The sequence below is a fragment of the Tachysurus vachellii genome, chromosome 14 (assembly GCF_030014155.1).
Source record: "Tachysurus vachellii isolate PV-2020 chromosome 14, HZAU_Pvac_v1, whole genome shotgun sequence".
In the NCBI taxonomy this organism is placed as follows: Eukaryota; Metazoa; Chordata; class Actinopteri; order Siluriformes; family Bagridae; genus Tachysurus; species Tachysurus vachellii.
In genome coordinates this window covers 9,087,545-9,100,705 of record NC_083473.1, presented here as the reverse complement: position 1 = coordinate 9,100,705, position 13,161 = coordinate 9,087,545, and the positions used below count along the sequence as shown (strand labels likewise).

The 13,161-nt window shown below is 39.5% G+C and overlaps 1 protein-coding gene across 1 annotated transcript in view; it reads left to right on the top strand.

Annotated features, from left to right (window-relative positions):
- Nucleotides 1–13,161, top strand: part of spock1 (SPARC (osteonectin), cwcv and kazal like domains proteoglycan 1) — a 210,277-nt gene that overhangs the window by 119,246 nt on the left and 77,870 nt on the right. The gene's annotated exons all lie outside the window — the stretch shown is intronic.

The following is a 13,161-nucleotide window of genomic DNA, read 5'->3' as shown; positions in this document are numbered from 1 at the left end:
AAGATCAAGAAGGCAGAGCGAGGTTTGAATGAATTTATGAATCTCACAGTTGATACTCAGAGATCCAATGCTGGGGATAATAGGTGCAATATGGTCTTTGATTTTTGTCTTAGGATGCAGGCAGCTGTCGGTGGAAGTTTAAGAGGTGTTTAAGTTTAATTACAATAATCTATCATGGAGAGAAAAAAAAATGAATGTATTTGAGTGGACAGAGCACTGTTTTTTCAGGTAGTGACACTGGAGACTGCTTTCACAGAGAACACCATCATTTCAAGACTTTCAGTGGTTATGATTTTTAATTCAGAGAGGTTTGGCAAGGGCCAGAGGTTGTGTGCTTTGTGGACCAAGCTCCCAAGACACTTGGCTGAGGGGATCGATTTCCTCAGTGCTTTTATTTTGAGAAAAATTGTTATATCCTAACAGGCTTCACAGGGTAAAGTTTGGTGTTTCTTTGGGATTTAGCAGTTCATCAATAGTTAAACATTTGCTCTTCTGTGTTACTTTGTTCAGTTTTTTTCTCTGCAGTCTTACCCTCACCAGCTCTGCTCTCCACCCTTCAAATTTCTTTCTGTAACATTTCTGTATCTTCACCTCTCCTTTTCTTCATTTCAAACCCCTCTCATTTTTATTTGTTAAAATGAGATCTTTAAAATGTTAAAACCTCTTTTTCACTTCATATAACTGTTTTCTGTTCAGATATGTTTTGCACTTTTCCATCCACACAGTTAAACAGATATAACTTCTTGTCTATTTTTTACATCCACACACAATTTGTTATAATAAAAAAATATTTAAAAAATTCAAACTGGTGGATTGGAGGATAGCTTCTTATTTATCCACCGTTAAAAAAAGAAATAAAGATTAAAACCATCAGATCTAACAAGTTCACATTAAAAAAGATTAAAGACTATAATAATATACGCTTTAGTTTCTTGAAACACCAGATGGTGCATCATCTCTGATGAGCTCAGGGTGAAAGGGGGTTTCAGGTCTTAGATCATCTGGCAACCTCAACCGGACGAACCAGCCGTGGGTGATCATTGCATTGAAGTGACACACCCCTCTTGATTCATGGCTTCCTTGAGGCTGTTTCTTCAGCTTTGATGATTTTCTTGGTGGCTCACTTTCCTGCAACCCTCTGATGCCAAAAAGACTGAGTGTGCCACCTCAATATGCTCTCAGCAGGCCTTCCACCAATGCTTTCTACATTCCTCTAACAGAATGAGAAATTTGACCTTCTTACACTTGTTGGCCTCCTCTGTCTGGTTTTACCACCGGACAGAGAGTTTCAGTGGAGCCACTTGCTTAGAACAGTTTGACGTTAAGACCGTGTCTGTTTCTGAAATCATTCCTCCTTCCCTAGGTCAACGTTCTGCTTCCGATGACACGCCGAGGCCATGATTTAAATAACTATCTTCCAGGATGGAATACATTTCAGATTTCGGTTCAGCTTCAAAAGATTTCAATAAAAATAAAAAAAAAATAAAAAAAAAACAGGACACTTCTATAACTGTTTTTTCTATTAACTGTTTTCACAACTGGGCGAAAGCATGGCTTTTATAGTGTGTTAGAGCAGAAGCTAAGATCCTTGCACATCATTGTGTGCACTTTTGCGGTCAGATGTCATGAATCAGCCACAGATTAGTTCATACGTCACTCAGATTTGCACTTGTTTCTTGCAACTTTGATGAGTCAGAGCCAATAAGAGAGAACAAGCTGAACAGTCAAACAAACGAGGAGGTGAGGACCTAAAAGACAGACTGATGAAAGAGCATGCCTGCAAACTACTTCACTCACAAATGTTCTACAGCTTCAAGCACTAATGAAGTCTATATATCTGCTCTCATTAAAGCACTCAAGGCTGGGAATGTGGAGAATTTGTCCTAGATTTGTTTTCCCTAAGAGATACATGAGGTTGGTCTTAGGAGATGACTTCATGAAAACACAAAGATGCTATAAAGCTATATATCAGTAACATTTATAAAAAGACAGCAGAAGAAACTCCTGGTTAAGATTAATGTTTATGTGTTAATGTTAAGATTAAGTGTTGGCTAAATGTGTGCTAATATCTTTCCCTGCATCCAAAGATAAGCTGAAGCATCGGTTTCACTTTCTCTCTCACTCACTCATTTTCTACCGCTTATCCGAACTACCTCGGCCAATCAAGGGCATGTCTGGGCTCCTGTATGCAGAAGAGAGCACTTTCCTCTAAAGCAGGGGTGTTAAACTCAGGCCCGCAAGATAATATCAAATGTGCATTACAGCTGGCTAATACTAATACCGCATGATCCGCTAACACTACAAATCCCAGAATGCCTTGCCACTGTATTGACGCGTAGTCACGAACAGCAAGCGCTCCTCATTCTCTGTTGACAGTCATTAACAACCGTGCTACAGTCACATCGGGCAAGTTAACGCCACCCTCCACAAAAATGGCCAAACGAAAGATGGACAATAGGAGCTTTCAAGACAGGTGGGAGGCAGATTCTCTGTTCATGAATATAAAGGACAGACCTGTTTGTCTTGTGTGTGGAGCTAACGTTTCTGTAACGAAAGTATATAACATAAGAAGACACTAGTCGAAAAGTTGGATTTTCATTGAATTAAATTAATTAAAATATTTTTGGTGCCGAAATGAGTTTCCTCCGCAGGGTGGCTGGGCGCTCCCTTAGAGACAGGATGAGGAGCTCGGTCACCCGGGAGGAGCTCAGAGTAGAGCCGCTGCTCCTCCACATCGAGAGGAGTCAGCTAAGGTGGCTCGGGCATCTGTTCCGGATGCCTCCTGGACGCCTCCCTGGGGAGGTGTTCCGGGCATGCCCAACCGGGAGGAGACCTAGGACACGCTGGAGGGACTATGTCTCTCGGCTGGCCTGGGAACGCCTCGGTATTCCCCCGGAAGAGCTGGAGGAAGTGTCTGGGGAGAGGGAAGTCTGGGCGTCCCTGCTTAGGCTGCTGCCCCCGCGACCCGGCCCCGGATAAGCGGTAGAAAATGGATGGATGGAAAATATTTTTGGTTGTTTTGTTGTTGGTTTTGAAAACGATCCACTTCAAAAAGGAACTTAAAATGATCCAGTGAGAGGCATCATTTATTTTATTTATTTAAATAAGAAATGAACACCACTGATGTGTCTTTTATTTCAAATTTAATTTCTTATGTGTTTGTAATATCAAGCTCTGGTTGTTCCAAATCCTGTGTTCAAGCAAAACTAAAGTTTGCTTCCATATGAAAAAGGTTGAACATTACATATCAGTTGCAGTTAGTTTTTCAATAAATATTCAGTTTGGCCCGTGACTTTATCTCAGTTTTATATTTTGGCCCACTGTGAATTTGTTTGACAGCCCTGCTCTAAAGCATTGTTTGCTGTCCTGTGAATTAGCATAAGCAGTGGTGACATATTTTGAATATATCTTGGCATGCTCTGTCCTGGGCTGACTGTGTGATATCATTTTTTTTGACATCATCTATGACCTTGTCCTGATAAACCTTCACAAAGCACAGACACTTTGAAATGAAGTCATCAAATCACCAGTAGCTGCATAAACCATTAATTCTTTTTTCTGCTGACCTCTTTTGTTTATCAGTAGATAACACAGACTATTAGACCCTTTGTCTGCATAAATACTCCCTGTTATCTTATCATCTCAGTAAACTTTGAAGAGTTTTGCTATTCAGCCACTGTCTCTGTGCGGTTCTTTGGTAATCTCTTCCTTAAATTCAGCTCAGAGGTAACGGCTTTCAGCGCCGCTCAGGCATCTTCTCCGAGTGAACCTGAAAACTCTGTCAGCTTTCTGGGGATTCGTTCGGGATATAATCAGGTGGAGCAGGTAAGAGGAGAATTCTTCTTTGTATCTGACTCCATTTGGTTATATAGGTAGCAGCAGCAGCAGCACGGCTCAGTCTTCTTCTCTGAGTGAACCAAAAAAAAAAGTGGTCATGTGATTCAGAGGAAGCACGTGTTTGCTGTCATGGGATGGGGCGAGTTAGCTTGTGGGTAGGAATTGTAAAAGGCAAGTTGGGAATAAAATAGGTGCAAACAATCTGTGGACTTATTACTAATAAGAATAAGAATACCCCTCGTGCTGAGCGCTGTGAGCCGAGCCGCACAGCACAGATAGCAGCCTGCAGATCTACAGCGCTCATGTCCAGTCATGTTTTCATGTGTTTCTTTTGTTTAAGTTGCCTTGTGTTTTTTGTTTTGGTTCATGTCTCCATTACCTCCAGCCCTGTATTGTCACTGCCATAATATGTCTTATATGATCTCACCTGTTTTTCCTTACAGATTTATTAGAATACATTCTCATTTGTCTCATCATCAAGTATTTATTCAGTTCACGCTAAGCTTCTGTTGATAACTCACATGCAATTCATGTTCACAGTTTCCAGGTTGTTGACTCTCTCTCTGTTCACTCTTTAGTGAACTCTTTTGCCTGCCTTTGTCTAGTCTGTTCATTGATCACCTAACCTCCAGCTTGTGTTCTGGTCTGTGTCGTTATTTATTATTAGTATTATTTCTATTGTTATTGTTATGAAATATTATTCCATCTGCACTTGCTTCCTCCTTTGTGAATCCATTAGTGATGTATTTAATGTAAAAAATGATATGTTAGAAGGGGCACGGTGGCTTAGTGGTTAGCACGTTGGCCTCACACCTCCAGGGTTGGGGGTTCGATTCCCGCCTCCGCCTTGTGTGTGTGGAGTTTGCATGTTCTCCCCGTGCCTCGGGGGTTTCCTCCAGGTACTCCGGTTTCCTCCCCCGGTCCAAAGACATGCATGGTAGGTTGATTGGCATCTCTGTAAAATTGTCCATAGTGTGTGTGAGTGAATGAGAGTGTGTGTGTGCCCTGCGATGGGTTGGCACTCCATCCAGGGTGTATCCTGCCTTGATGCCCGATGACGCCTGAGATCCCGTGACCCGAGGTAGTTCGGATAAGCGGTAGAAAATGAATGAATGAATGATATGTTAGAAAAGTATATGTTGTTTTGCTATATATAATAAATTTTTTAGTTATAAAGCAGTGATTTGTGGACTTTGTTATAACCACATTCTTAATTACTGTATAAAACAGCTGAAGCAGAAATGAATAAAGACATTAAATAAGCAATGAACCCCTCTGGCCTGAACATAACCTGATCATTACTGATGGCATTCATTAAAAGAATATGGATCTCAGTGGTTCCCCTCTGTTTTAATAATGTGTAGATGTAACATTCTGTTCTGTGGAGAAATCTCTGTCATTTTAACTTTCTTTTAACTCTGTCACGATGTGTAATACATTATAAAATGTTGTGCTATCCTTATCTGATCCTCAGCACTCTATTAGCGAGCAAAGAATTATTAGTGAAAAAAAAATCAAGTGTCTAGTCACTGTGTCTGAATCCTTTATTCTCCAACTCCGATTAAGCTTTCTGTCAATACCTGAGCACATCCTGGTCTATTAATACCAATAATATTCTAGAGTTAGGCTCCTATTGAAATATTCAATATGAATCTATTCAAATAAATAGATTTGTGTGGTGTGAAATGTTGCTATTTAATTGAGCAGGGCCCATTATATTAAACCATGTACTCCTTTTCAAATACTAAATTATTACATTTTTCCTCTTAGGTGAACAGGTCTGATGGAGTACTGAGGTGCATTGCTTAGAGACATCATTTCATAGATAGATAGATAGATAGATAGATAGAGAGAGAGAGAGAGAGAGAGAGAGAGAGAGAGAGAGAAATCTTGCATGTCTGTGAGAGCAGTGTTTTCTAGCTATTCGAGGGGTGGTGACAGCTCAAGGCTGGATATACTCAAACAGCTCTCTTCCGCAGCTGGGTGGATTTCGCTTAAAGCCGCAAAGTTTTAGAACCAGTCCTTCATACCTCCCTCTATCTCTTTGATACTTTCCTGTCTGTTCCCATTTAAATTGTCTGACATATAACAAGGTACATGCACACTTATACAAACACAATACACATTTAAAAGATGCATGCACACACCAACAGTAAGATCTTTTTATACTCTGGATATAATCACACACTTACTCTTCACTTCTAAACAGCTAGTCCACGAGTTAGGAAGATGTGCTTTCCGATGATCCTATCATAACTAAAAAAATAATAAAATATTAGTATAGGCACGGTAATTTGTTAATAATTTGACAAATTACAGTACATTTGTAATGTCTGTTGATGGCTACATTGATGTAGTTGTCAGAAGATGCAGATGACGATGATAAAGGAGCAAAAAACAGAAAAAAATGCATGCTCTAACCCTGAGACAACCGCACTCTGTCGATCACTAGTAAGACAGAGGCGAGGCATCTTGCAAGGTGGGAGCCCAATCGTGTGCCTGATTGTGTGCGAAATTTGAAATATTTTTACAATTTTGGCTTTTCTCTATCGTCCGATGTAAGATTGAAAATTCATAAGTTGAACTATTATAACTCGGAGAGAGTATCTGTATGTTCATTTAATCCAGGCCCACTGTGTGTGTGTGTGTGTGTGTGTGTGTGTGTGTGTGTGTGTGTGTGTGTGTGTGTGTGTGTGTGTGTGTCTCCCAACTAAATGTGTTCCAAAGGTTGCTACAAGAACACAGTGTCCATTTAATGATATAATGGCCAATTTAGCCACGGAAAAGTAACAAGGCCTTATACACAGTCAAACGCACATTGATTTAATTTCTTGCTGCCACAAATGCCTTACACACACACACACACTAATAATGGCTCACAGAGATAAGAGCGGAGAGGATATGGACAGTGGAGGAAGAAAACCGAGATTAGTATTAACATGCAGCAAGGTTAAAGGACGATAATGCAGTCTGACAAACGACTGCTTAATGGTGGTGAGATGAAAACGCTAAGCTTAAAGTGAGGATTAAACTGAACTGTGGCCTCAGAATTCAGACTGAATTCAGAAGAAAAGATTGTAGGCCAGTAGAGAATAAAGCATTGAAATGTAAACAACCTGATAATACAACAGACCCCATAAGATCTTTATCATATACAGTATCATTACTCTACAGTGTGATTGAATTAAAGTGCTTCAAATCTAAATCCTCTCTGCTTTAAAAAACATGTATATACAGTATGTCACTGAGCTGTACAGGCCTTATTAATGTACCACGTATTTTTATGAATAATTTTACACATTGAACAGAATTTACAAGTTTAGTCATTATGTGTGGTATTATTTTATTATATCAATATCTCAGCATGATTAGAAGGTGTTTATAAAATATATAACAGATTCATATTAATGCACTTATTCTAATGCATTGCTGTTACTATAGTAGCAGCTCACTCACCTAGACCTACATTATATAGTAGACATGCCACATGATATGAACATGAACTTCACATGAACTTACCGCGACATCATGATGTTAACGTTATAGGAACGCTTCGTGAGACCGGTGCCTGAAGAACATGTGGAAACACGACACTTTTACTGTCCATTGAGAAGTCAGGTGACGTAGTGGAGCACGTCAGCAAGACCATAAAAGAGCATCTACATCATGGAATTCCGGGCTTGTTTGCTTTCTGGAAGCCATTTATCTGTCTGTGTGGATGCTCGATCAGTCCTCGAAGGGACTAAGTTAATTGCAAATGTTTCTCAATGAAAAGGCTCTGCTCCTGCTTGGGTCTCTTTTTTGGAAAATATGGTAGGAGTCAGGCATACAGTATGCGCTTGGGTCCTGTGTCTGTTGAGGTGGTGCAGCGGCTCCGATCATGGGGGTCACGGGTAGAAGTGTGCACAGCAGATCCTGCACTGAGACCCATGACAGAAACAGAACTGCTCTCCCTGAGGGCAGTTTACATTCTGAAGCATGCAAACATGGGAAGAGACATCCTGTCGAGGCAGGGGCTGAACCCTGGGGAATGTTGACCCCACCCACAGGTGGTGGAGTCCATATGGCAGAGGTACGGCATAGCAGAAGTGGACTTGTTTGCCTGCAAGGAGTTGACCCACTGTCCTCTACACTCCTCCAGCACCATTGGGGCTGAATGCCATGACACAGATTTGGATGAGGCTTTGTCTGTGTGCTTTTACTCTGATAGCTTTTCTCTCAGGAGTTCACCAAGACTGAGTCTACCTATTATTTGTGGCTCCTTACTGGCCAGCTTGAATCTGGTTCTCAGACATATTCTGGACGGCACTCCTTGGGAGATTTACATCCGTTAGAGATCTTCTGTTGATTTATCATCACCAGAGATTTGGAAACTTGTGTTTGGTCCCTGAGAGACACTAGCAAATAGATTCTGTTCTACAAACTGAGATTGTTGTGACAATTCTGGGTTCCAGAGCTCCCTTTACAAGGAAAATATATAAATAATAATATTAATAAAATAAAAATAGACATGCTTTCTTATGGTGAATTAGATGGAGTGTCGAGTGTCAGAACTTCATTGCATTCAGGAGAGTCTTCAGTACAGAGGATTTTGTGCTTTATGGTTTCTGTCTTATTAGACTCAATAAAGTGGTGATGATAAAGGCATGACAGTGTAGAGTTGCTGTAAAGAAAGTGATAAAAGGAGCTAACTTGCTTCACAGATAGGGTTAAATGTCACAATTATTTTTAATTAAAAAAAAGATAATCATTGTCAAATTGCCGTAAGAACAATAAACGATATAGAAACACATGACACTCTGTTACTCATAATTTTTTTTAAAAAGCTTATCGTCAATCCGTTTGCAACATACAGTACATTTCTATAGTTCCATCCTCAAGAACAAAATATAATATTGTAGATTTATTTAAGCTGAAAGCTTGCCATTCACTTTAGATGACATGTTTGCTTGTTAATTCACTGCTGAGAACATAATGGTTATTTATGCTAGTGTGGCTAAGGGATTTTCAGTGTTATTCAGTGTAAGCACCAAGATAACAGCAGTGGTAATTTACCCCATGGTGCTGGAAATGACTCGAAGTGCTGGGGTTCCAGACTAATACAACAATTCGCAATTCATCATCATAATGCTAATCGGTATTATCAGGCAAATATTCCTAAATTTACCATCAGCAATTCATAATTGTAGATTGCCTAAAGAGAGAGATAGAGAGAAATAGCGAGCGAGAGAGAGAGACAGAAAGAGAGAGTAGAATGCAAGGTGTGTAATTCAGGAACCAGAGGACAGGATTATAGGATTATAGAGTCTATTATCCCTATCGAGAGCATTGTTATCGGCTGCTCAATGCTGACTCAGCACAATGTTACAAACCAGTCTCACTAGGTTGCTGTGATGGGATTTGCGTTTGTAACCTTTACAGGAAAAATGCAGCAGGAAACACAATAAAACAGTAATAAGCATACCAAAGCTGGTCTAAATTTTCCAAAAACTGCACAAATGCATGATCTATTATGCCATTATGCCACAAGTACAGCTTGACCTGATCTAGCCCATAAAAAAATAAATAAATATAAATAAATAAATAAATAAATAAATAAATAAACAAAGTGTATATATTATATACAGTATATATCATATCGTCGCTGTCGGGCAGAATCCTTGTATCTCCAAAACCGTTATTTTTCAGGAAATTAAAAAAACGCCGTACCTTATCTGCAGTGCACAGGGTTTAGTCCGCGTTGCAGTGGATTGTCTTGTGCTAAATTCCTGTCCTCAGACGAGCACCAGAACTAGCGGGGGTCAAGATTTTTTTTTCTTTGAGCCCAGTGTTTTGAAGACATTTACCTCAGAAGACGTGTTGATTCGTTGCGACTCTTCTTGAGGAGAAATATGCCGCGAAGCTCTCACTCGGAGTGAAGAAGAGGTGGACAGTTGAAGTGTCCAATGGAGTTATGAGATTTGCACTCAAGCTATTTTCAAGACTTTGGATTTGTTAATAACTTGTTAAAATAACAGACCCACGTGGGGACTGACCAATAGCATCGATATGTGAAAAAATATGAAATTGACCAAATTTAGACATCTCTTTGGTTTCCGCCCGACAGCGACGATATATGACATATATACCGTATATGATATATACTGTATATCATATATATATATATATATATATATATATATATATATATATATATATATATATATATATATATGATAGCATTTTTATTTATTTTTATTTTTTTCAAACAAAGATAATGAAGGAAGGATTTGATAACTGTAATAGTACAGTATACTAGCCAGAACTATTTGATTTTGCCAAAGAATGTAGACAACTGAGCACCACAATCAAATGGGGTTCTTCCCCAAACTGGTCCTAAAAATTTAAAAGAACATGATTGTATATGAATGAATGACTAAATTATGGCATGAAAGCCTTTATTATCACCACATATACATTCCAGAATAGTGGAATTCTTTGGGGAGGTTTGGGTTGAAGCACAGGGGCAGCTATGATAAAGCACCCCTGGAGCAGGGAGGGTTAAGGACCATGCTCAGTAGACCAACAGTGGCAGCATGGCAGTGCTGGGGCTTAAATCTTAATCCTTCAATCAACAACCCAGAGCCTTAATCGCTTGATCCACCACTGCCCCTTTTTATTTATTTATTTATTTATTTATTTATTTATTATTTTTTATAAGACTTCTTAGTCTGATGTAACCTTTGCCTTAACAGTAATTAAGAGGCCCAAATGTTGTCTGGCATGATAGTACCCTGTTCAAGAAGGAAGATGAACAAATGGTTTGCTAAGGGTAATGTGGAAGAACTTGAGTGTCCTGCCCCGAGCCCTGACCTCAACCCCACTGGACACCTCTGGGATTAACCTCATCAGTGTCTAACTTCACTAATTTACCCAAATATCCCAACCCAAACCACCAAAATCTATACATATTCATCAAATGGATCACTGCTCTATCAGAAGTGTTAAATAGAAACAAGAAAGCCATTGGTATCACTGTTGCAATACTGTTACTTTCTTCTTCTTTCTAGAAGAGTTCTTTATTTTCTTGATTTTGCGTTGTTAGAAAGATGGACATTGTGAATCACTCACACACTCACCTGAAGCATTGTTTATGATGATGTGCCAAATGCCTCTTGTGTCAATAGGAATGAAGAGAATATGTGCCAGACCACATTTTAAACATAGAGCAGAGAAGAATGCCTGTATTATTTTTATGGAAACGCTGTATAGTTTTTGAACATCCTGAATTTTGTCATCCAGCTCAGGCTTATTCTATCCCTGGACGAGAAAGAGAAATGCTGATGTTACATCTTAGTTTCACAATCTCAATGCATTTTTTGTCCTGCTGAGTCATTAACTCTGATTTCAGAAGGTTGAAAGCAATTTTCTCTACATGTGTATGTGTGTGTGTGTGTGTGTGTGTGTGTTGTGTGAGAGAGTGAGCAAGAGAGAACGAGAGTGAGAGAGAATGTGTGTGTTAGACTCAAAAAATGTTTTGGATCTTTGCTTAAGTGGCATAATTAGATTTTTAATGAGAATTAATAACTCTCTGTCATGCTCTTTCTCTCTCTCTCTCTCTCTCTCTCTCTATATATATATATATATATATATATATATATATATATATATATATATATATATATATATATATACACATGCGCATGTGGTGGGAGGAGTCGCAAGGGACAAGGCTGTGAGAAATGGGGATCTGTGAGGGACAAGGATCCGTAAGAAGTGGCAGTCTTTGGATGACAAGGTTCTCTGAGAGTTTTTGATACTGTTCTGTGTGAAACAAGGGTCAGTGAGGGTCAGGGCTCTGTGAGAAGCAGGGATCTGTGAAGGATATGGTCCTGAGTGAAACAGGGATCTGTGAAGGATATGGTTCTGTGTGAAACAGGGATCTGTGAAGGACAGGGCTCTGTGAGAAGCAGGGATCTGTGAAGGATATGGTCCTGAGTGAAACAGGGATCTGTGAAGGATATGGTCCTGAGTGAAACAGGGATCTGTGAAGGATATGGTTCTGTGTGAATCAGGGGTCAATGAGGGTCAGGGCTTTGTAAAAAACAGAGATCTTTAAAGAACAGGAACTCTGTGAAAGGGTGGATTATGTGTAGGTGTGACTGACAGCCTTTTTGTACTTGTCTACTTACATTTCTTTGACCCTTCCAAAGTTGATTATAATTGGTCCTGTACATTTACATAAATGGCAGATACCGTTATCCAGAGCACCTTACATTTTGTCTCATTTTATGATGTACAACTGAGCAGTTAAGGGCCTTGCTCATGGGCCCAGCAGTGGCAACTTGGTGGTCCTGGGATTTGAACTCACAACCTTCTGAACCTTTCAACAGTGTTTTTCTCATACTGCAGGCATTATGAAGAAGAATTAGAAGAAGAAGAAGAAGAAGAAGAAGAAGAAGAAGAAGAAGTAGAAGAAGAAGAAATTAAATATTTTTCTTTTTGTTCCACCTCATTACTAAAATTAAACCTAGATTTCTCTTGTTGCAGAATGGATCAGAGTGGATTGGTTGAATTTGTCATGTTACTTCCTGTTTCAAGTTTTAGATGGCAGGAGAGACACAACGGCATATTAATATATAAATGCAGACATTCATGGGATTGGAGCTCTGGTAATAGTTCACATATGATGCTTGTACATGAAATGAGAAGATGCTAAATGCACATCTAGTCTTTAGCCTGCATGGCTTGTTATAATATTCCTGCACAATGAAATGCCATGCATCTATAAAGTGCTGTTCTTCACTGTTTTAGTGTTGGCAAAACTGGGCATACAAAGGAAACCTGTGATATAAAGTATATAGCTGATAGAGATCAGCTCATAGCTGATGCATATCAACACAAAAATGCTTTTATCCCAAAGTGTCAAGGTTCTCACTCTGCAGTCCAAGAAAGGACAAGACAAATCAGATGTGTGGATGTGTGTGCTTGCATGTGCGGGTAAATTGATTTTCTCTGTGCAGTTCTATCAATTTGCAAGAGACTCTTAGAAAACAAGCGATGTGCAAGCCTGCACCTGAGATTAACCAAAAAATCAATCCAGGATAGAGAGGGAGAGAGAGAGATAGATAGAGAGAGAGAGAGAGAGAGAGAGGGAGAGAGAGAGAGAGAGAGATTGGCTCACACACACATAGATGCTCCAGGCAAGATCGGATTGAATGAACTAATATTGGGGAAATTGGTTTAGGGTTTGTTCTATTTGTTTGGCTGTGGATGTCCACATCCAGCTCTCAGCACAGCAGGAATGAATGGCAACAAAAAAGACAAGTGAGGATGGAGAGAGAC